Genomic DNA, 25,121 nt, shown 5'->3' with positions numbered 1-25,121 from the left:
ACATCTTTGAGCACAGTATGTTCATATGCCAAAATCTGGTTTGACATAGAATATGATGGCGGGACAAATGTAGAGGGTACTCGTAAGCCTGTCTGTGATGTTCTCAAAGGTGCCAGAGACTGTTTAAAGAAATATCGCAAGTAAATTTTACGAAAGAATCTCACAAATTTAACCTTTAATGCAAAGTGATTTGGCTGTGCTGTTAGAACAAATGACAAACCTTTATTGAGAATCCTCTCTTCATCATCTTTGAGGACATAAGAGGAGATATTGACAACTGGACTTTGTTGTGCGTTCACCACCTGTAGGTTTTGCGTCTGGTTGCTATTTCTCCGTTACTCTCTGGTTGGAAGCGCACGTGCTTCTAAGTTGCACCTCGTCCCCTCTCCCAATTCACATTGGGTTAGTGATGGCCCTGTGGTGGTCCTCTTGACCAGTTGACCCCTCAGCCCCTCTGCGGTCTCCATGGGCAGTCCCCTAAAAAAGGAAAGGGGCCTTGAGGTTGATGCCAGTTTACTGGGTAGCCATAATCGGTGCTTTGACCTCCTTGTTCGTTCCCACTGTCTCAACTATAGGATTAATCTGAAAAGGTAGTGTAATTTCTCCAGCCTCGGTAACCCCCTCTACCTCTTCCAGTGAAGTGGCCCTGGTTGTCTTGTTTGTAATAGTCCTCGTTGAGATAGGGATATGTGTGCTTCTTTTCGTAGAACCAAATATCTTTAGACAATTTCTCAAGTTTTTTATTCTGGGTATTGGTCTCGGAGTCCTTCAATGTTTTACTCAGGCGTTCAAGTGCCTCCTTAGCATTAATTAATGAGGTGTCACCGGCAATTAAAGACTTCAATGCCGCAATTTCTCTTAGGAGGACTTGCACCTCTTCTGCTGCTGTTTCTATTCCCAGCACCATCCAGTGCCAGGAGCAGTTGTTAGCCACGAAACTGAACCCCTCTTTAAACTTAGGGATGTCTGTAAATATGGCTGGTTCGTTCTTAATCTGTAAACCCACTGGAATGATGTTTGTTTGCAGGTATTTTGTTAGAAGGTGTCCGTGAAGGCGGGTAAGTATCAGTTTCTTTTTAAGACGTTCTAGACGTGCAACTTTATCATTCAAGGTGAAATCAATGTTAGGGGTGGTGGCAGATAGAAATTGGTTTGCAGGGTCATGTAACAACTGGTTGATGTATTCTTCCGTGTAGGATAGGGTTTCGCTCTCTACCATTTTGTCAGGGTGCAATAAATCACCAATATACCTCGCAGGTATGCACCGCTCAGAAATCGTTACATAAAGGGTAGACCCAATTTTACTGGGACCTGGGTAATGTACAGTAGAGTAAGGGATGCTCCCAGTAAGCACTATTTTCACATAAAGATACTACAAAGAAATACTAACAAAACATCAAAAGACAATACATTCAAAGATTTAGCTGACTAGTGTTATTTAATCACACCCTCATTTTCACAAATGTTATGCAGAATACACTTATTATTATTAACAATGTGCCCAGAAAGAAAGGACAGGGGTAGGGGGGGGGAATAGTGAATTGTGTGGCACTTCACTTTGAACTCTAGAGGCTGCAGCTGCCACTCCCCACCCCCGCTCAGTCTTTGGACAGGCCCATTGTCATTCTGACTGTGCTTGATTATCACACAAAGAATAACAATGGGGCAAAGGCGTAGTGAAGCACCAGCTATACCTGCTTAAGTGGGGGTGTCACGTGGTCAGATAAAAGTGCTTCTTGGCCCTTTCTGACTTTGATCTGTGGCTCTCAGATCAGCATAAGACAAAATAACAAATAAACACAGCAGAATAATCACCGTGATGCAGCGGTGGGGAGGGAGTTAAAGGGTGCCAAAGTAGCCAAAAGCGGCGACAGAAAGTGAAGTGCACGATTGTCTCAACCTAATATAAACTTATTTTGGCATGTACTTATGTTGCTTGTCTATTTACTAACGTATGTACTATTGTGTGACCGCCTCTAATGTGTCTGTAAAACGTACCTTTTATCACAAATTTTTGTTCTGAATTTTGACCTTCTATCCTGAATTTTTGTCCTGAATTTTGACCATTTGTCCTAAATGTTTGCACTCACTGTCCTGAATTTGCACCTCTGCCACTTCCTGGTGCCTAAGTTCGTTTAGCCTCGGCCCTGCTTAAACACACTGACCCACATTTTTGGCGCCAACATGTATGAAAGGTTTGAAAGGCTTTGGGTTGCCGACCTGGGTGGGATGGGTTCGTAGGACGTGGATCACATTTCAGCTGCGCTGCCATAGCTGTGCCTGAGATTCTAAGAAAACAGAAAAAGTGAAACACTTGCAGAATTTTCTAATGCATTCTTTATGTTTTACAACTGACCCAGATATAAAGCGCACTGACCTTTTTAATAACCTCTCACATCATTTTGCATAATGTCGTGTTGTTTTGCCTGTCGCTAGCAATGCTTGGGGCAAACAAGTGGCAGGCTTCTATGTTCACTGCTCCCTCTCTCTGTTTAGAGGGGCCATTTCAACACATTACGTTGATAGTTAACGTTGTTTCACACGCCTGTTCATGCTCCAAAAACACAGGAAATTACATCACACAGTGGCTACTAAACATCTTTATTGGAAACTCGAGCTTGCTGTATGATAAGGACAAGTGAGAGTGAAAAGCATCAAAATGTAAAACTCTGCTCACTTTTAAAGATCAGCAATAAAATGGATTAAGTAAAACAAAAATGTAGCAAAGCACGCCATAATTCTGCAAGCAGCAATACCCGATCAACCGCTGCTGCCCTTAATTCATATCTGTCAAGCAGCCCAGTGTCATGAGGCTGACCGCTCTCCAGTCCTGGTCACTAAATACTCCTACAAAGTGGAAGATGAAAATACAAGTCCCTGCCTCCCTTCTGTTGTTGGTGGAAACAATGGAGTTGTCACAAACATGGCAGGGAAGTTGCCAGGTCTGCATTGTGATGCTCTTTATATTTATTGTAACTGTATGTGTTGAATAGCATTAGCAGTTCATTTCATAAGCTTGGTGTTCCCAAATACCTCTCTATCAGCAGATGGTCAGCCCAGTGCATTCTGGGAGATGAGGTTCTCTCTTATTTTCATTAGAATGCATGCTGCTCCCAAGTTTTCCATTCACCATTTGTTTCAGTTAATACCATGTGCTCTCCAAGCAGGCTCTAGACCCTACACTTGCTGCCTGATGCAGCATGTGTTATTGTTTTAACACAGCACTGGTAGAGATATGCTGGTTCATTGATATTTACATACATGACATGCAGTATGTTAATGTGAAAGCATCCAGAGCCCAGCATGTGTTGAAGCACCTTTCTAGTGCTTGCTATATCATACTGAATTTTATTCAACCCCTGATCTCTGCACATCAGTAATGACTTGGTGAAAATGAAAGGCTTTTCTGCAGACTTGGACTTCTTCAGTAATATGTTTAGGTCAAAGGTCATGCATCTTTTTCTAGTGAAACAATATGCTTATGTGTGGTTTTTAGCCCCTTCGGTGCTCATGACGGAATGGTTCCGTCATGACCCACGGTTGAGCTGTGCTCATGACGGAACCATTCCGTCATGACCACGCCCGCGCAAGATTCCGCCAGCACAGCGGCGGAATCTGCGCAGCATCGAAGGGGTTAAACTTGAAACTTGATACTTGAAAAATCCGATCTCTTTTGGTCACAATGTTTTTAAGAATATTATATCTGTCGGTCTGCGTTTCAAACATAGTACTTGCTCTTTGCATATTTTATAGCTGAGACAAGGAGTGTGTAGCTTCCATGACACATGACACTATCCTTTACTCATTTATCTTAAACAGCTGACAATCATTTACAAAACCAATTGAGTTGACCAGTTTTAGGTGTTTGTCAGTTGTTGTGATATATATCTGGATGCAGTCAGTCAGTCAGTCTATTACATCTCATATAGAAAGCAAAATACCGATCAGGTGCCCCACTATAGGAATCACAGGAATGAATCTTGCAAGTTCCTTTCAGATAGCCCCAACTTTTTGGCCAATTAAAGACCTGTCTGCACATATGACTGATTACAGTAAGCAGCTGTGGATGTTTCCCAAAGCCTAGTTACAGCATTTTCTTCCAAAGTTGATGCCACATGCAATGCAAGACACTGGGCAAGAGAAGCACACACTTTAACGGTCTGAAGTTGTCGCTCTGTACAATTTGCACATTACAGTAACCGTTTAACATATTAATGCAGTAAGACATGGTGCAGTTTTTCACATGTTAACATGTTTAATATTTCAAGACTAAGCATGCCCACTGCTTTATAAGCCTTGCTTTATCAAATTAATTGGCTCTAAAATGCATCATTTGTCAATTTCTTTTCAATTTTGTTAATTGAGAGGAGGACCCACCCTGGACTCACCCTTAACCCGAGGTTTGTCCATTAGGCTTGCTTGTGTCGCTCGCTTACATTAAAGTCATGCCCAACTGTTATGCCTCACCACATCCAAATGTCACCAGCCACCACTGATGGAAGCAACCAGTATGAGAGGGGAAAATCACCATATCGAATAGAATAGATCATGGCATTAAAGCATAGTCACTAGAAAAGGATCTCCCAATCTTGATGTAGGTTGAGGATCTCACTGTCTTGTCTGTAACAGCAGGAGACATAAATTTAGGAATCCCCCTAATACTCATCATCGGACGGTCCTTACGGCAACACTGGGCAATCCTTTCCAAGTGACTCAACTTTCATGTCCTTATCCATTCTAGCCCACAGTGTGGAGACTCCGCCCGAGTGTATCGACTCTGCGAATCAGGTTCCAAGCGAGCTAATATACGCTATGTGAACAAGAAAAACTTAAATATGCAAGTGGATTAGCTGTTTAAAATTAGGAGTTATTTTTAATATGCATGCTCATGCTCGTGCACCTTGAAGTCGTTGCGTTTCCCATGAATATGAATTTAATTACAGCAGCTACAGACAAAAGCACATGTATTAATGTGCGTGCATCGGCCTGTGTGCTTTTTAGATTTGTCAGATGTAAAACATCCTCATGACCAAGTTCCAGTTCAAGTAGACTCCTAGTCGCCTGGGTTTGATGTCAATAATTGATAAATACTGGATTGCATTTTTCTCATCTGTGACATTATACCAATACAGTATGAATAATGCAAGGTGGCCTGCATCTGTAGCTGCACAGGCTTCCTTGCAGACGGGCGAGTAAATGAAGCCCTTCATTGTTATTTCGCGCTGAGCTGGTCCCGTGCTGCAATCTGTTTCAATAATTGGTCATTGATGCGTGCACGCTATTCCAGTTCAGCAGATTTGTAACAAGCTTCGAATTCACGGAGGTATTGTTTCTTTCGATTGATCCAACTAATTATGCTCCATTGTTTTGAAACTCATTAAAAGTTTTCATTTCGCTTGCATTCGAAATCGCGAGTAATCTATGCGCGGCATGCTAATGGCACTTGTTGCCAGTGTGTGTTCCGGTTGCCGGTCTCTCTGCGTTCCTCCCAGTGTGCAATCACGCGGATGGTCTCACCAGCCCACAAGTAATTTCAGGTCACACATCCCGACTTCTGGCGCGGTAATCGTCCTTCATTATCACGAGAGGCTGTCTGTGTTTATTGCAGAGCATTTGAGATAAATGTCTCATTGCCTTTCCTTCCGAATCCTAGGTGCCAGGGAGATCATCTCCATATTGGCGAATGATGTTTTGCTCGAACAGAATAATTACAACTTCTTTCAGCATCTAATATTGAATCTTTGAAGAATGTGATTCATAGTGTGTGTATGTTTGCAATTAAAAACCTAAATTAGTAAATGATGTATCTCTTCAGACGCATGTGGCTTGATTGCTGTAATTCCCACTTCTCTTTCTCTGCAACCTTTCTAAGGCACTAGTCTCTTGAGTAGGGAGAGAGTAATTAGAGTTTGGTAGAGCTGAGGAACCTGCATAAAATGTCGTTTCTCCCTGCCAGCCAAGCTCGAAATTCCCCTACCCCACTTTGAGTTACAGGAGTCACGAGATTTGTCAAATAGAACATCAGTTGGCGGGGCCAGTGCAAACCGTTCATCCTTCAACTGACAGTCCCTACATTCCCTGGACCCCTGCCCTGGACTGCAATGCGAACCGTGGCTGTCCACCCCAAGGAAATCAAGTAATTGCCCTGTGTGCATCGGGGTCCTTGATTGTTTGGATTTCAATAAATAAAAACTGTTTTGGGAGTTTGTTATTCGAAACAAAATAGAAATGATGAACTGGGCAAAAAACATGGCAGTATCTTGGCATTCCCCTCAACCTCCAGTAGAGAGGTCGTGGCTGCATTGGAGGGTTCGAATCCCTGCCAGGCAGTCATAGAGCTCTAAGTAGCCTGGGTGGCCCTTGGCCAGGTGAGCAGAGGATATGACCTCCACTGATCGGGCAGGTGAGATGTCCGCCTTCCAAGCGCAAAATGAAGCCTTATGTTTTCCACTGTCCTTAAGTATCAGTCGTACTGCTTCTTTGGTGGAATTGGTTGTTCAACATCTTGATATGATTGCTGCAGAAGACTGTTCTTTTCTTCTGCAGGTCACAGAATTTCAACAAAATACAAGACATAAGTGAAAGATTGCACCGGCAGAAGGCATCAGAGGTTCTTTTCTGAGAGATCTGTGTGTACTGTGAAGGCCACAAGTTTCACTCCCAATCAGGATGTTATCTACGGAAATCATAATATATCGAACAGCTCACAGGTTTTAATACAATTTCGGTGACTGAGCCTTTCTTTCTCATCTCGTCAATAAGATACGAATCTTTGTCTTGAGACACAGTAAACCTTTTTTTTTTTTAAAGCAATTGGTAGTTCAAATTCTATGTGTTCTATGTAAAGTTTGAACTAATGCAATGACGTGGGAGCGAGTGAGGAGTAACTAAATCCTTTTGAGAACAAAACAGTACATCCTTTACCAATATACTGCATTCTGATAAAGCCATTTTGTTGGAGTGCAATGTACATTCAGATAGTACTGATATTATTAACACAATGTTATTAGGTCTCGCCTTGCTATCGCGTAAGCGATCGCGAAGCGAGACTATTGTAAAAGGGCATTTCAAAGTGCTCCCAAAAAGCGGATTGCATTGCTAGCACGCGCACAATCACGCGCTTGGTGCCGCCGTGCACTCCGCTTTTTGGGAGCACTTCAAAGGGTTTGCTCCCCCGCCCCCAAGCGCGCGCGCGCCACGCTCCGCCGGGCTTTTCTTTTTTTTTTTTTTAAACTTTAAGCGCGAGGCGCGCGTGTCCACCTACTGGCTATCCCGCCCAGACTGCGGGTGCTCTGGACGGCCGCTGCGTGTACATCCAGGATTCTCTTTGAGGGGCGGACTCCCCGCTGCTGTTGCTAGAGGTGGGCGTGTTACCCGGAAGTAGACTCCCGAGGCGCGTGCGCCGCTTTAACTGCTTCAACCATCCCGTGAAGCGTGAGCGCAGAGAACTCGGCGAGCAAATCTCATTTCAGCCTTTCGCACCATGACCGCCGAAGAGATGAAGGCTGAGGCCCAGCAGTCCTTCACCGTGGAGGGGTGGACATCACGCCAAAGCAAGACGAGGGTATACTGAAGGTGAGGTGGCAGTGCAGGCAGTGGAGGCTCACTGGGGAGTGGTGTGAAGGTATATTACATGTATGCTTGAGGTGTTGTCCATACCTAAATCTCAGTTCGCCCACCTCAGTTTCTGCCTTTTACTTTGCATGAGTGTTCGCCTGACTGGGATCTGGTATCCAGACACCATACGCCAGGGCCGACTTTAGGGCAGTGCGACAGGTGCGGCCGCACCGGGTGCTGACCTCTGGAGGGGGGCGCTGACCTCAGTTTAGCAATAAATTATGATTGGAGAGATGAGGGGCACATTTGCCCGGTAGTAGTGAGGGAATCTGAGGAGGAGGGAATGGGGCCGCCAAAAATGATTGCCGCACCGGGCGCCACCAGTGCTAAAGCCAGCCCTGCCATACGCTCTCTCTTAATGCTAGGCTTCGGCTACTTTTGTTTGTTCATCACGATACTTTGCTCCTTATGAGTGACAGCAACTGCCCTTGCGCTCCTGGGCCTCTACGCCCACTCGTTGTTATTATTTTATTTTATTCTATTTTTCGGTGGGGTTTTGTTTTTACCGTCTTTTCTCAGCAAAATGGCTCCTAAGAGGATTGCTGCTGCCACCGCCGCCGCTGCCGCCGCCGCCACTGAGCCCGACTCTTCGAAAGCAGTGACTACTAAAGCAGGTGGGTTTTGTCATCTTGTAATATTTAATTTAATACAAATATCTATTGGTTGGGTTGAGGCTTCAATGTACTTCGTTATAATGTTCTAAAACGTGCTTGTCAAAGTGCATGCTCTAAGTAAAACTTATTAACTGGAAATAAATGTGGTCTGGTTTGCATGTCGTGTTTTTGAAGCGCGTGTTTTTAGAGTTTTTACAAAATTGCGCCCCCTTTATTTGATTTATTTATATATATATACTCTACATTTAATTGGACTAGAGGCATTCTTCATTTCGACACCAAATATTTCCCATAAAAAATACATTATAACGAACATTTTATAATGGCTTTTGTCAAGTGTGTCCAAGGAAAAAAAAAACGGTGGGGTGGGAGCTTAAAAGCAAACAAAACCGTTTAGTTCGGCTTCTCTGCTGCTAATAAAGTGCGCCAGATTTTCTAATTTAGATGTGGTTGTTCCCTCCCTTGAAGTACTCGTGGTCGGCTTCGAACACTGGTCTTCTAAGACTCGTTTAAAATGGCGGCCTCATGCAGGCTCCGGCTGTCGGAGTTGGACCGGTGGCTTCCTGGCACGTAAAGATCTCCTCTACACTTTAGTGTAGACGACCGAATGTGAGACAACTCTAAAAACCCAAGGTTGTGCAAACCTCTCGGGTTTGATATAGAGCATGCAGTGTTCTCGAATGCTGCTGACGTCAATTGTGACAAAAAAGAGGGCCTGTACCCGGGGCGAGTAAGACTTCACTGTCTTGTCTTTGAAGGTGTGCAAGCTGCGTGCTCTCACTGCTGGTGCAGCGATGGAGGTGAAAGACCTCAAACCCCAGATATATCCTACACAAAAAGAGATGACGCTGCTTGTCCAGAGGCTCCAATTAGCAACAGTCATTGCACCACAACGCGTTTCGACATCCGTCTTTCTTAAGTAGTGTCGATCTCATGTTGCTTTGATTGACATTTGGGAAATATACGAGCACTTTGCAATGGCACTCTTTGAAACGAATTCAAGGATTTTAAAGTGTACTAACAAAAAAAAAACGAAATTTCCCAGAATGCACAGCTGGCCCAACTCATTATTTTAAATCATAGCAGCTCGTGCCATGCCCTCACCCCGCCAGCACCTCCCACAGCACGACACTCTGTTTTGTTCCGCGCGTTATAAAATGTATTTTAAAAAAAAGTCCCTTTGGGAGATGGACACCTTGTTGCTGGTAGATGCGTGGCATTAGTCCCACTTCTCTTTCCATTTCCAGTTTTGGAACCAGTGCCTTTCTTTTCCTCTCTGTGTCGTGGCTGCGTTCACTCTTGTGAAAGGCTCATCTTGAGCTCAGTCAGTGGTATGGGCGAGGTGAAAATCGATCCGGAGGGTACCTTTAAGTGTATGCTGGTGCGCGTGCAGGTGCATGGACACGTTCTAGTGTTCTAACCTGCTGTACTACACTGTACACCCACCCACCACAGACGTCACTGTGTCAGGTGACGCTGTCAATAAAAGGGCCGAGCGCACGTGCTCGTGGCCATTCCCACTATCCCCAACTATGTGTGCAGCGTCATTCATTACTTAGCATGTGGGCCTAGGGCCCAACATTACACTGGCGACGAGGCGGGTACGTTACCCCGCGAGTGAAGCCCCCGCTCGGCGCACCATCGATAACAATGAGGGAGAGGACTGCCCGGTGAGCACACCCCCCCGTGTGACGACGCGACGCGCCGAGAAGCCGGCAGGGCGCAGCATAGCCCGCAGCGTGACTGGTGGCGACCGGGAGCCCACCCCGCGCCTCAGGCACCGGCCGCCGTGACCCTGGTGGAGGGGAAGCGCCCCGAAGACACGCGGACCGATCGGAGCCCACCCGCATCGGCCGCGACGCCGCAAGTCTGCAGGCGGAGGCCGGGTGCCCACCCCGACCCTACCGCTGTGCCCGGAGGTGCCCGGAAGGAAAGGCATGCCGAGCGGAGCCCACCCGCATCGGCGGCGACTCCCGCAAAAGGTGTGGCCCACGCGGTGCCCACCCGCGTCACAAACAAAACAAAAGAAGGGTAGCCAAGCGGGTGCCCACCCCGCAGCAGAGGAGTGAAGACGAGTCCCGACTGAGGCGGAGCCCACCCGCGACTGGCCGTGGCCGTGTGGCACCTGCACCCCCTTCCCGCGCGGCCCGTAAGGTGAGGAGACCGGCTGCGGGAAGGGGCGGACTAAACTGAAAGTAGATGCGGAGCCCACCCGCTGGTCGAAGCTGAGGAGCCCCGCTCTCTTCTCCCCGCCCCAGAGTCAGCGGTGAGGCGGAGAAGGAAAGCAAAAGGAGCTGTTTCCGGGTGTGGGAAACGAAGCTGCGCACGAGGCGCTAACCCCCACTCCATGTGAAAAGTGAGTGAGGCACTGGTAGCGGGAGCCCACCCCGCATACGAGAACACTGCCCTCCCTGCCGCGCGAAGATTGCTGGAAGCTGCCGCGAGCAGGGAGGGCGAAACGAAATGCAAAGAATGGCCACCGCCGGCCATAGAAGTATGCCCCCACCTCGCGGGACCCCCAGCAGCGCCTACAGGAGCAGCAAGCGGCCAGCGCCGCCGAAAATAAACTGACAGCATGTGCGCGATGGCACTATGCCCCAAAAGTGGTGCCTCGCCCTCTGACCAGCCCAGACGCCTGTGCCCTCCATGTAGCTGACGAAATGAAGCGGAGCCTACCCGCAGTGAGGAGCACTTCTCTCCCCCCCCTCCCCCCTCCCCCTCCAACGCGCACACACGCTGAGTAGTGCCCCAACCCCTACAGCTTAACATCAGGGCCTGTGCCCCCTTTGCCTCTCAATAAATAAATACAAAAGACAAAAAGGAAGGAGTAGAAAAGACTTACCTGCTGCCACGTGTCCTGGACTTCACTGGTCTGCCTGGCTCCTGCTCCCCTCCAGCTCTCCTACTCACGAGTGAAGCCGGGAGAAAAGGAAAACAAGGCATAGAGTTCTGGCAGCGCAGAAGGTTGCTGCTGAAGCCAAAGAAAAGCAACACTGCCACCCAGTGGCCACTGGTGGTACTGCAGCACAAAGAAAATCAACAAGCATGCAGCAAGCCAAGGGAATCCAGCAGCCACAGGAGACCGACGGATCGCAGCGCAAGGAAGAAGAGGCAGCACGGCAAGTACCGCAAGGTCTGACGGATGCGCGATGGTGAGCGCACGGGAATGCGACGGAGGCGCACAGGAATGTGCCAGAAGCGCAGGAATGCGACAGAAGTGCAAGGGCGAAGAGACAGTGTGTCACAGGGATGCAGCGCCATCCCGCAGCGACAAGGAGGAAGAAAAGGAAATGGTGTCAAGCCACATCCACCCCAGCGAGGACTGCGCTGTCGCCGCATCAAGTGGAGCGAACCCTCGAGAGAACAAACGGACTCAGCGCAGTTGTACCCCGGACGCGGAAGGTACACTGCAGCGCCTACAGGAGAGGAACCCACTGAAGAGGATGGGCGCAGCAAGTATCCGACACTGGCGGCCAAGGATGCAGAGCAACACCCAGTGGCGCCAAGAAGCCACCACATCAAGTGATCATGGTACAAGGAGCAACGCTACACTGAAGATGTACCACGACGGTACGAAGAGTAGCACGCACCAGCGCCTGACAAGGCAGCGGACAAAGGTAGTCACACGACGCGACACACCTCGTGAAGCCGACCAGCCAAACGGTCGCACCACAAAGGCCCAGCCGACCTGCCAAACGGTCGCACCACAAAGGTCAAGCCGACCAGCCAAATGGTCGCACCACAAAGGCCAAGCCGACCTGCCAAACGGTCGCACCACAACGGTCAAGCCGACCAGCCAAATGGTCGCACCACAGAAGCCGACTCGCCAGGAGTTGCAAAAGGAGGTGACCGACGCACGGGTCAGTGAAGCTACAAAGCAAGAGGTCTGACGACAAGACCGAAGATATGCTGCCAGTGATCGGCAGCGCGGACCGTCAAGTGGTCCAAGAAGCTCAAGAAGAACCGAAGTAACTGGTGAAAAGGAGAAGAACGAAGCGGACCATGAGTATGGCCCCACGAACTTCAACCGAAGTAACTGGTGAAAAGGAGAAGATGAAGAGAAGGTCACGACCCTAACTCGGAATGCTGAGGAAGATGAAGAGAGTGTCCTCGGACGAGGACAAGACCAGGGGGAACACGTGCAGAGTGCGCGCGCTGCATGGAGAAGCCTGGCCAGACCAAGAGGAGAACAGAAGTGGTCCAGAGTGGGTCGTGAAGGGAAGAAGATATCTGAGTGGCACGTTTGCCACTACACGAAAAGAAGGAAGATGACATCGGAGTGGCACGTCTGCCACTAAAAGAAAAAAGGGGAAAGAAAGAGATCTGAGTGGCATGGTTGCCACTGCAAGAAGAAGGAGAAGTCAGAGTGACGTGACATCCTCACGGAGAAAGAAATAGAGGAAAGAGAGAAGAGTGTGGCAAGACTACTCACACCTCAAAGACAAGGAAGGTGACAAGCGTCAGAACACGGTGTGCAAGTCCTGAAGAACACCCGTGGCACGGAGAAAAGACCATCTGTGTGATGATGCTTTCAGCGCACCTGGGATCTGCAGAGGTGAGCAGGCCGGACTATTCGAAACACCCACCTTTGGGGTCACACGGACACTGGACAACGCCAGCCGTGGTGACCCAGGGGCAGAGGCCTCAGGGATGCCAGTGAGAGAGCGTCCCCGCGACGAGAGATGGTCATCAGCCGCCCTCCAGCAAAGGTCCCAGGAGGATGAAGACATTGTGTGTAAAGACAGGAGCCAACAGCTACCCTCCAGGCACGACTGCAGAACCCGAGGTGAGACTTGTCGTCTCCTCTGCACCCACACGGATCGGCGTGCGAGTAACACGGCACAGTACACCCAGCTCAGGACAAGTCAGAGGGCCTCAGGGATATCCCGTGGCAGGGGAACACCTGCGAGAGAGGCATCATGGTGAGAGGGGTGTCTTGCAACCAATCCGTCTTTTGCAAAACAAGAACACACGCCACAGATAAAGGAAAGGACTGGACGAAAAGATGAACGGCAACATCTAGCGGTGAACCACAAGAACTCGACTGCGTTTGTCGCCAAGAAAGTAAAGCTAAGAAAAGACTGTGAGAACAACTTCAAGGCAGAGCCGTCAAACAGACTAGATCCATCAAGCACCCACGACTGGTGCCACAGTGAACTGGTGATCGTCTGCGACAGGAAGAGCATCGTCCGCGACAGGAAGAACATCCTCTGCGACTCCAAGCAGCTGAAGCGTGAGCGATTCTGCAGAAGTTTGGTCACTGTATTACAACTGTGTACATCTTTCTTTCTCCCCCAGGTTGAACGTTGACGTTGGGTTTTGTTATTAAAAATTGGGAGGGATGTAGTGTCCATGCATGGACACGTTCTAGTGTTCTAACCTGCTGTACTACACTGTACACCCACCCACCACAGACGTCACTGTGTCAGGTGACGCTGTCAATAAAAGGGCCGAGCGCACGTGCTCGTGGCCATTCCCACTATCCCCAACTATGTGTGCAGCGTCATTCATTACTTAGCATGTGGGCCTAGGGCCCAACATTACAGGTGCCTGGACGGGAGGACACAGGGACATTGTGCGTAAACTTTGCAAAACGACACCTGTATTTACCAAAGGTATTGTATTTATTTGTAATTATATTTGATTGCGTGTGTGGTCGCGCTTCATTGTAATTAGTGGCACTGACTTCCCAAAGGTGCAATGTTCACATGTCACAGTGTAGACTGCCTGCTTTCTGCGCTCTTCAGAAAACAAACTCACCAGTGTGTCCAAGCTTTGCAGAAACTTAGAAGAGGCATGCTGCTGTTTGAGGTAGGTTGCTGCAGTACGGAGCTGAGTGTGCGGACTTTTGTTTTAATGGTTGCTTCTCTCCCGTCGTTGCTTCCGCCCTCCCACCACCCCCCAACACAAATGCAGACCCCGCAGAAACTCAGTGGCATTGTCATTCACACCTCCAATAGGTCTAAATCTAAAGATTGCGAGACCTGTTGCATTGCAAATGCTTGTTTTTAAACACACCACCTTAAAAAGTAAATATTTCCTCTACTATGTTGGCCATTGAAAGGCCTCATTCATCGGTTGCAGATGGTGCAGAATACTGCGGCTAGATTTGTGTTGAATCTCTCTAGATCTCATTCAGCCACAGCCTCAATTACGTCTCTGCACTGGCTCCCGTTGAATAATAGGGTTATTTTTAAGATCCTTTGTCTGACTCATGAAGCCTTTTATGATGCCGGTCGTGAGGGTATAAAGTCGACTGTTTGTCATTATGACCCTTCTAGGTCTCTTTGGTCTGCGGACAAAAATCTTCTTGTTGTGCCCAGGTTTAGGAGGGCCAAATGGGGAGGTAGAGCCTTCTCTTCCTTGGCGCCCAGAGTGTGGAATTCCCTGCGTTTGAACATCTCTGGAGAGCCTTCGCAACTTCTATTCGGTAGGGCCTTGAAGACCTGGCTCTTTGTTAATCCTTCAGTATGAGCTTGCTCCTTCTCTCTCGTCCTCTGATGGTTTGCATTGAGCGCCTTGACGCCCTTGGGCATAGTTCGCGCTTTTATAAATCTAACTTCATTCATTAATTCATTCACCTCTTCTAGGACACAAATCTGTTGGCTGTTATATAGCAAGGTCTGGGGGGTTGGCACCACAGCCTCAGTTGCTGGTGTTTATGGTTCCACAGCCCCGGCCTCATTTGCACCCTGGCTGCTGGTGCCTGACATGGAGTGTTGAAATAACCTAACAGTAGGGACCTGTTTCCCACATCCTGTCTGGGATGGTTTGAGCATAAAAGGCTATGGACAGCCATTAGGTTATTAAAGTTGATCATTATGCAGTTCCCTTGCACATTTTTTGATCTATTGCCCACCCAGCTGACCCTACGAGTCATGAGAATCTCGCCTGCATTATTGTAGGCAAATTGCCTCTCTCTGGCCAACCAAACCATGCATTTATTCTTTAGTTCAAGGTGAGTTTCCCTCTTCCCTGGTTTCATCTCCGTTATGCCTACTAGAATAATGACGTATAGGGACAAAGCAGGGGGTATATTAATGCAGGGAAAAACACTCTTTTCACCCCTGTCCTCTATAGTAGGTTCGTACCCGACCCTGTCTCTTCTGGACCCAAACCCCTGCAAGTAAATGCAGTCTTTCTTGGTTGTCATGTTGGGGTGTACTGAGTCTCCACTCTTGGCCTCATACTTGGCCCTGTTGGCCTTGCTGGTGTCAGTGAGGGGGGATGGAATTTTTTAACTTGTAGGGGTTCTGACCTTGTTCCAGGTTTTAAAGTTGCAATATCTATCTGACAGCTATTGTCACTCCCCCCCAGTGGTCGGGAATGACCTTCCAGCCCTGGTTTCAAACACTTCTGCCAGCTTGTCTACCTGTGCTACCAGGGGACCAAGCTCATCTTTTATAATGGATCTAGACTGGGGTTGCATATCCACCGCTCCCACCTCTTTGGCCCCCTTGGTCCCAAGGGACACTATGCTTTCTTCTATCCTTGTCAATCTATGCGTTAACGGCTGGAGTAGGAGGGTAACCATATTTTCTAGTCTGAGCCATCCAGCCTCGTCGTTTATTAGCAGGGCATAGTTGGTGATAGATGGCTGATTTGTGCAGGGCACTCCATCTGTTGGTATTGATAATCTCTTGGATCTTATGTTTCTTGTCAAAACGGGCTTTGCCTTTTTCACACAACTCTTCCTCTGAGCCACTGGTTGGATATTTACTTCCATTGTAGTGGCGGGCTCGACTTCAGGGTCCATACCCAAGTAGCTGTCACATTGGGGGCTTGGGTCTCAGTCATAACTCGGACAGTAGTGACAATAGGGTCAGCGCAGGCCCCAGATATAAGGACTGTCGATCCAGCGCTTCCTCTGCCTTCTTCCAGGGAAAGCCATTGTTCGGTAAGCTCTATTTCTTGAGAAAGGACATTTGCAATCCTTGTTAAAAATGCGTCCATGGTGTTCACTACCATCCCCCTAGAGACACTTGTAGCCTTTTGATTGCCTATTATCTTGTGGACTCTTTCCAGCAATGTATGATGGATTGTCCCCCTCTTGGTTCACCTGTTAGAGGGGCCCAGCCCAGCCTCCTCCAGGGTACGGCAGGCGTGGTGCAGCAGGGCTCAGACGGTGTTCTTGGGCACTCCTGCGCTGGAAATGCCGATATTGCACCCCTCCTGTAGCCAAATGTAACCTGTAGCCAAATGCTACCTGAGAGCGGTAGTCTACCCCGCTGTGAAGTGCTGTAACAGAGTCGTGTAAATCACCTTTTACCCCTTTGTTGTGGCAGGCCACTGGTGCTGATAAGGTAACTGCGCAGCGGTAATGTGGAAAACACAGAGGAAAACAGCCAGGGCCGGCTGCACGCTCACGCTGTTGGTAATTAGTGAAAAATACCCGGTAGCCATGGGGAAACAATTAGGACAGCACGGACCGCTGCACTATCACCCGATCACGGGCTGCTGGGGCGGCACGCTGAGTGTTAGGGAAATGAAAATGATGGTGCCGTAAGGTAACGCTGTGGTCACGCGGGCCTGCACAGTACCTGCTGTTGACAGGGATGGCAGCCTCTCTCAGATGCAGGCTCACGCTACACTAGGCTGCTGGGGCATCATTGTGTCTCTGGCGGCACCGCAGGGGTTGGAGTGAAGACTGCAGATGCGATCCTGATCACTGAGCCAGAGCCAGACCTGAGCCAGACCTGAGCCACTGACATAGCGGGGGGAAAACCTGGACCGTTGTTCCAGTTAGACTGCGCCCCGCTGACTTGTGGGTCCCTGCACCGTCCTCTCCTGCCTTGGGCAGCTCACGGGCAGCTCACTCTATTGTGTGTTTTCTTCTACATGTTTCCCATCTTTTCTCCATAAAGATTTCTTTCAACTTCAATTTAGTGAAACTTTCACAAACAGTCGGTGTATCACAGAGTTTTACTAAGCCCAGAGAGATAAACATTTGTCTAACGTAAAAAAGCCAAGGAATTTTAAGAGCATGATCTAAATTCATAATATCTTTTAAAATCGATTGATTTAGGTGTACCATGTTCCTTTTCCACATTGATAGGCACAATAATAATGGGGCCATTTTAATAGCGTCGCTAATATAGGGCAGACCTACTTTTTATGAGAGATGACATTGGGGGATGCTGCTGGGATGAACAGTAACATTTAACATATTTGTCTTCAACACCTTGGAGTGCCTCCACATCCGTAGTCCCCCAAATAGCTGCCCTATATGTGGCTATTGATATCGTTTTAGCTAAATACATTTTGACCATTTCCTGTATTGGTTCCCGACCCAATTTTTTTGCAAATCTAAAAATTGAGGCTATACCTTTGCCTACATGGTTTGCTATATTTTGTACCATCTCCTTCATTTTCAATGTGGAATCAAAAAACAACACCTAAATAATTAAAACATTCTACACGTTCACTTTTATTTCCATCTAGATGGAATCTCATCATTTTATTTTTGTCCCCACCAGCAGCCATAATAAAGGACTGCTTTTTATTTACATGAAGATCCAAATCAGCCAAAAGGAGGCATATTTTTCTATGAGGTTTTAGAGAGCTAAGGGAGTTGTGGCCAGCAAGACAACATCATCTGCATATAGTAGAATTGGAACGGGAGTAGAGTCTACCCGAGGGTTGTCATTTGTATTTTTGCTCAAGACCTCATTTAATTTGTTAGTACAAAGAGCAAAATAAAAGTGGGCCAAAACACATACCTGTATTACCCCTTTCTCAATTTTACCTGATTTTGTGCTTTCCCCTTGTTTCCCGTAGCGAACGATAGCAGATGCGTCTGTATATAGTTGCCTTATAAAATCTTTATCATGTCCTCCACTCCCCTGGCCTCCATAATAACCCATAATTTGCTGTGTATCACACAACTGAATGCCGCTGACAGATCCATATAGGCCATATATAGTTGTCCTTTCTTTACAATGAAATATTTTGCCGCTACTAATGTCAGGTTGAAGCACTGATCCAAAGTGCCCCTGCCCTTCCTGACAAGGTACTGAACTTCTGCAAGAATCTTCTTTTCTGTCACCCAATTTTCCAGGATATGTAATACTAATTGGCCCATAAGTTTGGCTGTGCTATCTATAAAAGAGATAGAGCGATAGTTACCTGGATTAGAAGCTTCCCCTGTTTTTTGTACACATGTATTAGCATTGATTGCTTCCAGGAGGGTAACAGCCCAGTTTTAGCTATTGAGTTCAAAAAAATTGTCAGTAACAGAGACCATAGTGATTTATCTGCAACAAAAATATCCAGCGGGATTCCGTCTGGCCCTGCAGCCTTCAGAGTAGAGGACTGTAACAGAGCAAGCTCTATTTCTTTAGGATCAAAGGACATATACGTTTTGTCCCTAGAACGAGGACAAACAGCAAGTGGGAAGAGGAGTTGGCCTATGGCGCTCGACCTAGGGACCTGGGGAACTGGGTTTAAGTCTCGGTAATGATGCTAAACATCCTGTGATTCTGGGCAAATCACTTAATCTCCCCGTGCCTAACAAAACCAGTTACGTTACATGAGGACACACATTCATTAATGTGTGTCCTCATGTAACGTAACTGGTGCTATGTAAAGCGCTCTGATACCTGATTGGATTCGGGTCAAGTTCGCACTATATAAAATTCTGCAAAAAAATACAATACTTCCACCTAATCAAAAAAAGTCTGAAAATGGATTACCCATGTTTCCTCGTCTATATGGACATCCAAAGATGATCCACCCTTATCTGACAGAAAGTGGGCATTAATCACCTTCCAAAAGGCTTTGCTGTCACTCTTATATGAAGCTTGCTTTAGATTTTCTCAAGACTCAGATTTTAACTGCTTCTGTCACTTTTCTCTGGCTGATTTATAGTTGGTCCTCAAGGATTGAATAATGTCTTTCTCTGCAGGATATGTTTTTAGGGCTTTACGAAGGTTTGCAGATGCTTCTGAACAATTCTTATCAAACCAACGGTATTGCGGACTGTCTTTTACAGACATTGGGCAAGTTAGTTGTAGTCTAATATCAACTAGGATCTTTCCAACCGCTTCAATCACCTGGTTATCATTTATCAGATGGACTAAGCATTACAAAACGTCCTTATATTTTGAAGTTATGATGATAATAAAGAGGTTAACCTCATCTACTTTATCCCATTTTAGGATATAGCCATTTTTCTTTACAAGGATATATTTAGGAGCACGTTTACCATCCCTTTTCCCATAAACTCTCTAAGCCAAAGAAAATGAAAGCATGGCAGGATCGCTAAACTCTGTCATTTGTGATTTTAACCCCAATCTTGGTTATACTGCTTTTACGATTGTCACAAGCAATTATATAGTTGATCATGGACCTACGATCTGTGCTTTGAAAGGTGGGAGCCAATTGTCCAGTGGCTTGGTCTATCTTGTTTTGAAATTCTAGCTGCCAGGTCATCAAAAAGCTATTGATAGCATTTCTGTGTAAAGTATGGATAAAGTGGCTAATTGGACCTCCCTTTTGGTCCACTATCCCGCAAAGCTTGGATTCTTCTCTTGGACAACTTTTTATATTAAAATCACTAAACCCAGAATGGTTGCAAAGGGGTTGGATGGTGAAAAATTAGGTCCTCTATGGTCTTTCCTAAGTTCCCCACCACAAATGCTGGGTTATCAAAATCATTATTATAATAATAGTTTATTATCATTAGATCCCAGGCATTGAAACCTTTTACAACTAGGATATGATAATAGGGAGAATTATTTGAAAAGGTCACAGTTTTGAGCATGATTGTTTGTATACCCCCCCTTCGCTCTACACCCTTTTGATTGAAGTGCTGGTGTTTGAAATGATTGGTAACATTTACGTAAATCGGTTAGATCTCTCATGTTTCTTGGACCCATATGATCCGAAAATTTAACAATTCTTTGTAGCATTCTACATTAGTTTTTTTTTGTTACATCATGCGATATTGCATGAGAGTTGGGTATAATCAAGGCTACTTTCACAATTTATAATTTTTTTTGCCTCACCGGTGAGTAAGTCACTTATCAAAATTCCATCACTCCGACCCACCCATTCCTCACTATTTTCCCCACTTTGAACTGTATTTTGCTCACTCCCTCTTCGCTCCAGGTGGTTAGTTGGCTTACCCGCCTCATTTGAATTCTCAAGTCAATCACAGGAATCCAAATTATTCTAATGTGGCCAACCTATTTGAAGTAATCATATCAATACTTTCTTTTAAACTAGGCCAATTTCTACCTATAAAAGGCTCCATGGCTGCCATTGGAGGTTGGCCTCTAAGGTGCTATGCGGTTTGTGAAAAAAGGCCAAAGGGACAGGATATATCTGTGTAACTGCTGTAGGAGCTGAAGAAAGTTGAAATAATAAATCACCCACAATCTGAGAATTATCAAAGTTAAGAACAATACAATCCCCATCAGAAGACTTTCATGCTGGGCTACCCATGGGGTTCTCCTGGCCATAATAAGATGGTTCTGTATGAGGAATCCTGATCTAGTGTGCTTCGTGAGCCAATGCCATGCTTTATCTATACGTTGCTCTGTGGACTCATAGTGCATTGATATTAAGATTGGAGCATTGACCAATATTAAAACAAAAGGGAAGCCACTGGCGGGAGATTGAGGCCCTGGGAGGTGGTCTGTATAGCTCTTAGTGCTACTAGAGGATCCCCAAAGAGCTGGAAATGAAAAACAATTCTCAAGTAGGAGTAGCTTGGAACTTTCTCAGCCACCGTGCTTGGTACCTTAAATATTTGGGACTTAGTTCTCTTGGGACCGCACACCAAAATAGATGAATTTTTATGGTTCACCTTTAGGTCCAGAGATTCCTACAAGGGCATCAAGGGATTTCTATAAACTGTTTGCTGTCCTTGCTACTAGGACAGCATGACCCGCATATAATAGTGTAGGGATAAAGTTACTCCCAACTTTGGGATAGTCAAGTTTTCCTTCAGCAAGTGGGGCACTAAACCATTTGTATAAATAAGAAACAAAAAAGTGGCTAAAATACAGTCATGCCGGACTCCTTTGATTGATGGTATGGAGTTTGTCTTCTCACCATTTGGGCTGTACCTAATCCTCACTGTGGTCTCAGAGTGTAATCTACGTAATAAAGTACAAAGTGGTTCCATAAACATACCGTTAGAAATTGGGTTTCTGATTGGCTAGGGTATGCACCTAAGCCTGGCAGAACACTCAAGTCAGGGTAAGGGAGTTACACACCCAAAATAATCCCTACTTACCCCCTTGGTAGGTTGGCAGGGCAGTCATGCTTATCCCAGAGGCAATGTGTAAAGTGTTTGCGCAACACACTCATCAGTGGCACACTAGGCCTACCACAAAAAGACTCCACATAAATATCACCTGTATTATATACAAAACAAATTAGACCACAATCACATCATTCACTTTGCCCACTGGGCAATTGTCATATAAGTGCGTAGAGAAGTTTGTAAACCACATAATATTACTTTGCCGCTAGGCCCTTGTCATAAAAAATGTATATAAACCACAATGTGCCACAAATCACTTTGCCAACTATGCAATTGTCACTGCATTACATAGGTCATAAGCACTGTGCAGTATATGTCAAAATGTAGCCCTTACTGACATATATCACAATTGACTTTGCCACCCAGGCAAGTGTTATGGGCAAAACAGTGAAATCATTAAAGTAATTACTGATAGGCTACTGGTGGTTTGCCTGCTAGGCAATTGTCAGAGACATATACTATAATTCCCCAGGGAGAAAGTATCCCAGTAATAGCTGCAGAGGGCAATGCTTCTTCCCTGCAGCACTTACTGCATCACTCATTTTGCCTGGATCAGCAGGTGTTATCTCACTCTCCAACCAGAGAAGAATCGTAGCTACCACCAGTAACTATCTGGGTGCAGGGCAGGTGAAGGTGTGACCGTGATCGGTCCTGACGGGAGCCCTGCACCATTACGGTGCCATGTACATAACGCTCCTGTGCTCTGCTGTGGTGGAAGGCTGTCGGGCCACTGGCCTGCACACTACGGTGGATACAACTGTGCTGGGACAAAGGGGGCCGAACGGGACCTTAGTCGAGGGTTAATTCCTCCTGCTTGGCTAACTGGTCTTGATTCTTAAACATGGGCAAACGCCGGTAGGGTGTTTCCTTTCTGGGACACCCAGCTCACCCATGAGGCTCCATCCAGTGGTGGGTGGGTGGGAGCTTGGTCGTGCTGAGGTTGAGGCTGCTCCTCTCTGCGGTGCGTCCTGGCCAGTCCTGTTCAGCTGGGGCGGGCGGAGCTCTGGTCTACCTGGGGAGCACCCTGCGCCACCCCACACAGGGGATTTCACTTTGGTGGCACTGGTTGGCCTTGCCGGGCAGCCGAAGACAACGCTGTGCCCCTGTCAGCTTCCTGGAAGTTGCCTGGCAACACCGGGGACACGTTTGCGCTGGCTCGCTGACAGGCAGCCATGCCTTTCTTGTGGGAATCTCTTCCGGCCTTGCTTCACTGTTCTGAGGCCGCCGCACTTATAAACTGAGCCCTCGCCTCGAACTCAGACAGCAGAATTTAAAAAGCAATCACCGCACACTTTTACTGTGGGAGAACACACACACCGGCTGGCAGGTAGGAGGGAGAGAGCACTTCCTCGATGACAAGCGCTCCCCTCCTGCTTCCTGGCACAAAAGGGGCCCTCCAACAGCGCTTTACTTATGCTGAGCATTAAAAACCAAGCGCTCATTTGTACTTTTACTAGACATAAAGGGTTGAAGAACAGTCCAGTCCTTCCCTTGCAGGTTTCCTTTGAGATCCAGTCAGGACCTTTTCACAAAGTCTTTTGTATCCGTAATTCTTCTAACAGGAGGCAGGCACACACAAGACCTTGGATATTCTTCACAAGCAAGATACCACAGCAGGGCAGAAAGAGTCAGTCCTTTTTCTCCACCGCAGATAGAAGCATCAACTACAGGCCAACCTACTCCTCACACAGAAAAGGCAGCGCTCCTCACACAGTCCTTTCTCTCTTCTTCCTGGCAGGGTCCTCTTGTTCCTTGAAGTATTCTCAAGTCCTGGGGTTTCAGGTGTAATACTTATACCCCAAAATTTAATAGTTCTGTTTGTGGACAGGGTCTCTGAACCCAGTCCAAACTAATCCTGTCCTCCTGGTGCAGCATGACCACAGGGGTCAGAGACAGCATTGTGCAAAAGGAGACACTGCCTATTCCGGTGTAAGCCAAACTCCTCCCACCACTCTAAATGCAGACCAGGTCTGTTCAGACCTCCGATGAGTCACCCAGGCAAGGCAGGGCACACCTCAACCCCTCCCCCAGTGGCTGTCTAGAGTGAATGCACATCTCAGTTCCTGTCACTCACATACCAGACACTGAATACACAAACAGCCAGAGGTACACAGAATGGTAAAGTAAAAAAATGTACACTTTCTTAAAGTGGCCTTTTCAAACACAGAATTTAAAAACCACCTTCACAAAAAGGTGCATTAATAAATTCTAAATTCAGAGAGCCTAAACTATATGTTCCTATCTTGTTCCTATTGCAAGTTACACATGTAAAAATGTTACAGTGCAAAGCAATAATAAGCCAATGGGACAGATAGCCTTTCAATAGTGAAAAATGAACTACACAGTATTTCACTATCAGGACAAATCACAAACACCTGTACGTGTCCTACCTTCCACATACATTGCAGCATGCCCATGGGGTACCTTGTGCCTACCATAGGGGTGCCTTACATGTAAGGAAAGTTGCCCAGGCAAGTGGGTACACTTGCCTGGGCAACATGGCATGTAGACACTACAGTGGTAGGTCTGAGACACATTTACAGGGCTACTCATGTGGATGGCACAACCAGTGCTGCAAGCCCACTAATAGCATTTGATTTACAAGCCCTGGCACACACTGTGCACTTTGCTAGGGACTTACCAGTAAATGAAATATGCCAATCATGGATAACCAATCATTGTCACAATTTATACAGAGAGCATATGCACTTTAGCACTGGTCATCAGTGGGATAGTGCCCAGAATCCTATAGCTAACGAAAACAGGGTCAGAAAAACAGTAGGCAAAAGGCAAAAGGTTTGGGGATAAACCTGTAAAAGGGTCAGGTCGAAAACATACAAAAAGTCTATTATAAATAAAATAAACGAGGTTTGAGTTTTATTCTCTGTTCTAGAGACTTTATGAACTCTAGACCAGATTTTAATGCAACATACCAGGAGAGATGCAAATCAGCCTCCCAGAGTACTTCTACCTCAGAATTAAGCCTTGAGTTATTCACAGAGAAAAATATTTATAGATAATAGAAGCTTTAGGAGGGACAGACAAATCACGAGAAAGATCTGGGGTATTAAAAGATGGGATAATGGTTTCCTCTAGTGAATGAAGGACATCCAAAACAATATTTAACAGAAAGGAGAATCTAGATTGAAATGACTTTGGACAACTAAAGGAATTATGAAATTGGGGGAAATATATGGGAGCATCACCCTGAAAGAATTTTGCAACCCAAATAATCCCTCTTCCTCTCTATGACTTCCAATAAATTGGTTTATTACTAAATTTAACTAATTTTCTATAGCAAACAGGCATGTCCAAGCACATTATCACAATGTATCGCATCTGGTAAACAGCAGGCTTTCAGTAACATTCGAGTATGCATAACAATTGAAAGAGCTATAAGGGAATAATGATATGAAAAATCAGCAAGCTCCTCAGGAGAAAGGGGTTTCTCAATATCGAGCCATACTGTTGAAAAAGGGGAGCAATTTTTAGTTAGCCATGAAAAGGCTTGTTCCTTTGCAAAAGGCTTATGCACATGTTGTTTAGGTGCTCAAATACTACATCTTTTTGGCATAAGTCAAGAGATAAATCAAAGCAAATTTTTTATACCAAAGGCCCTT

The sequence above is a fragment of the Triturus cristatus genome, chromosome 4_2 (assembly GCF_964204655.1).
Source record: "Triturus cristatus chromosome 4_2, aTriCri1.1, whole genome shotgun sequence".
Lineage (NCBI taxonomy): Eukaryota > Metazoa > Chordata > Amphibia > Caudata > Salamandridae > Triturus > Triturus cristatus.
The sequence above is the reverse complement of the archived record's forward strand: the minus strand, read 5'-3'. Positions refer to the sequence as shown.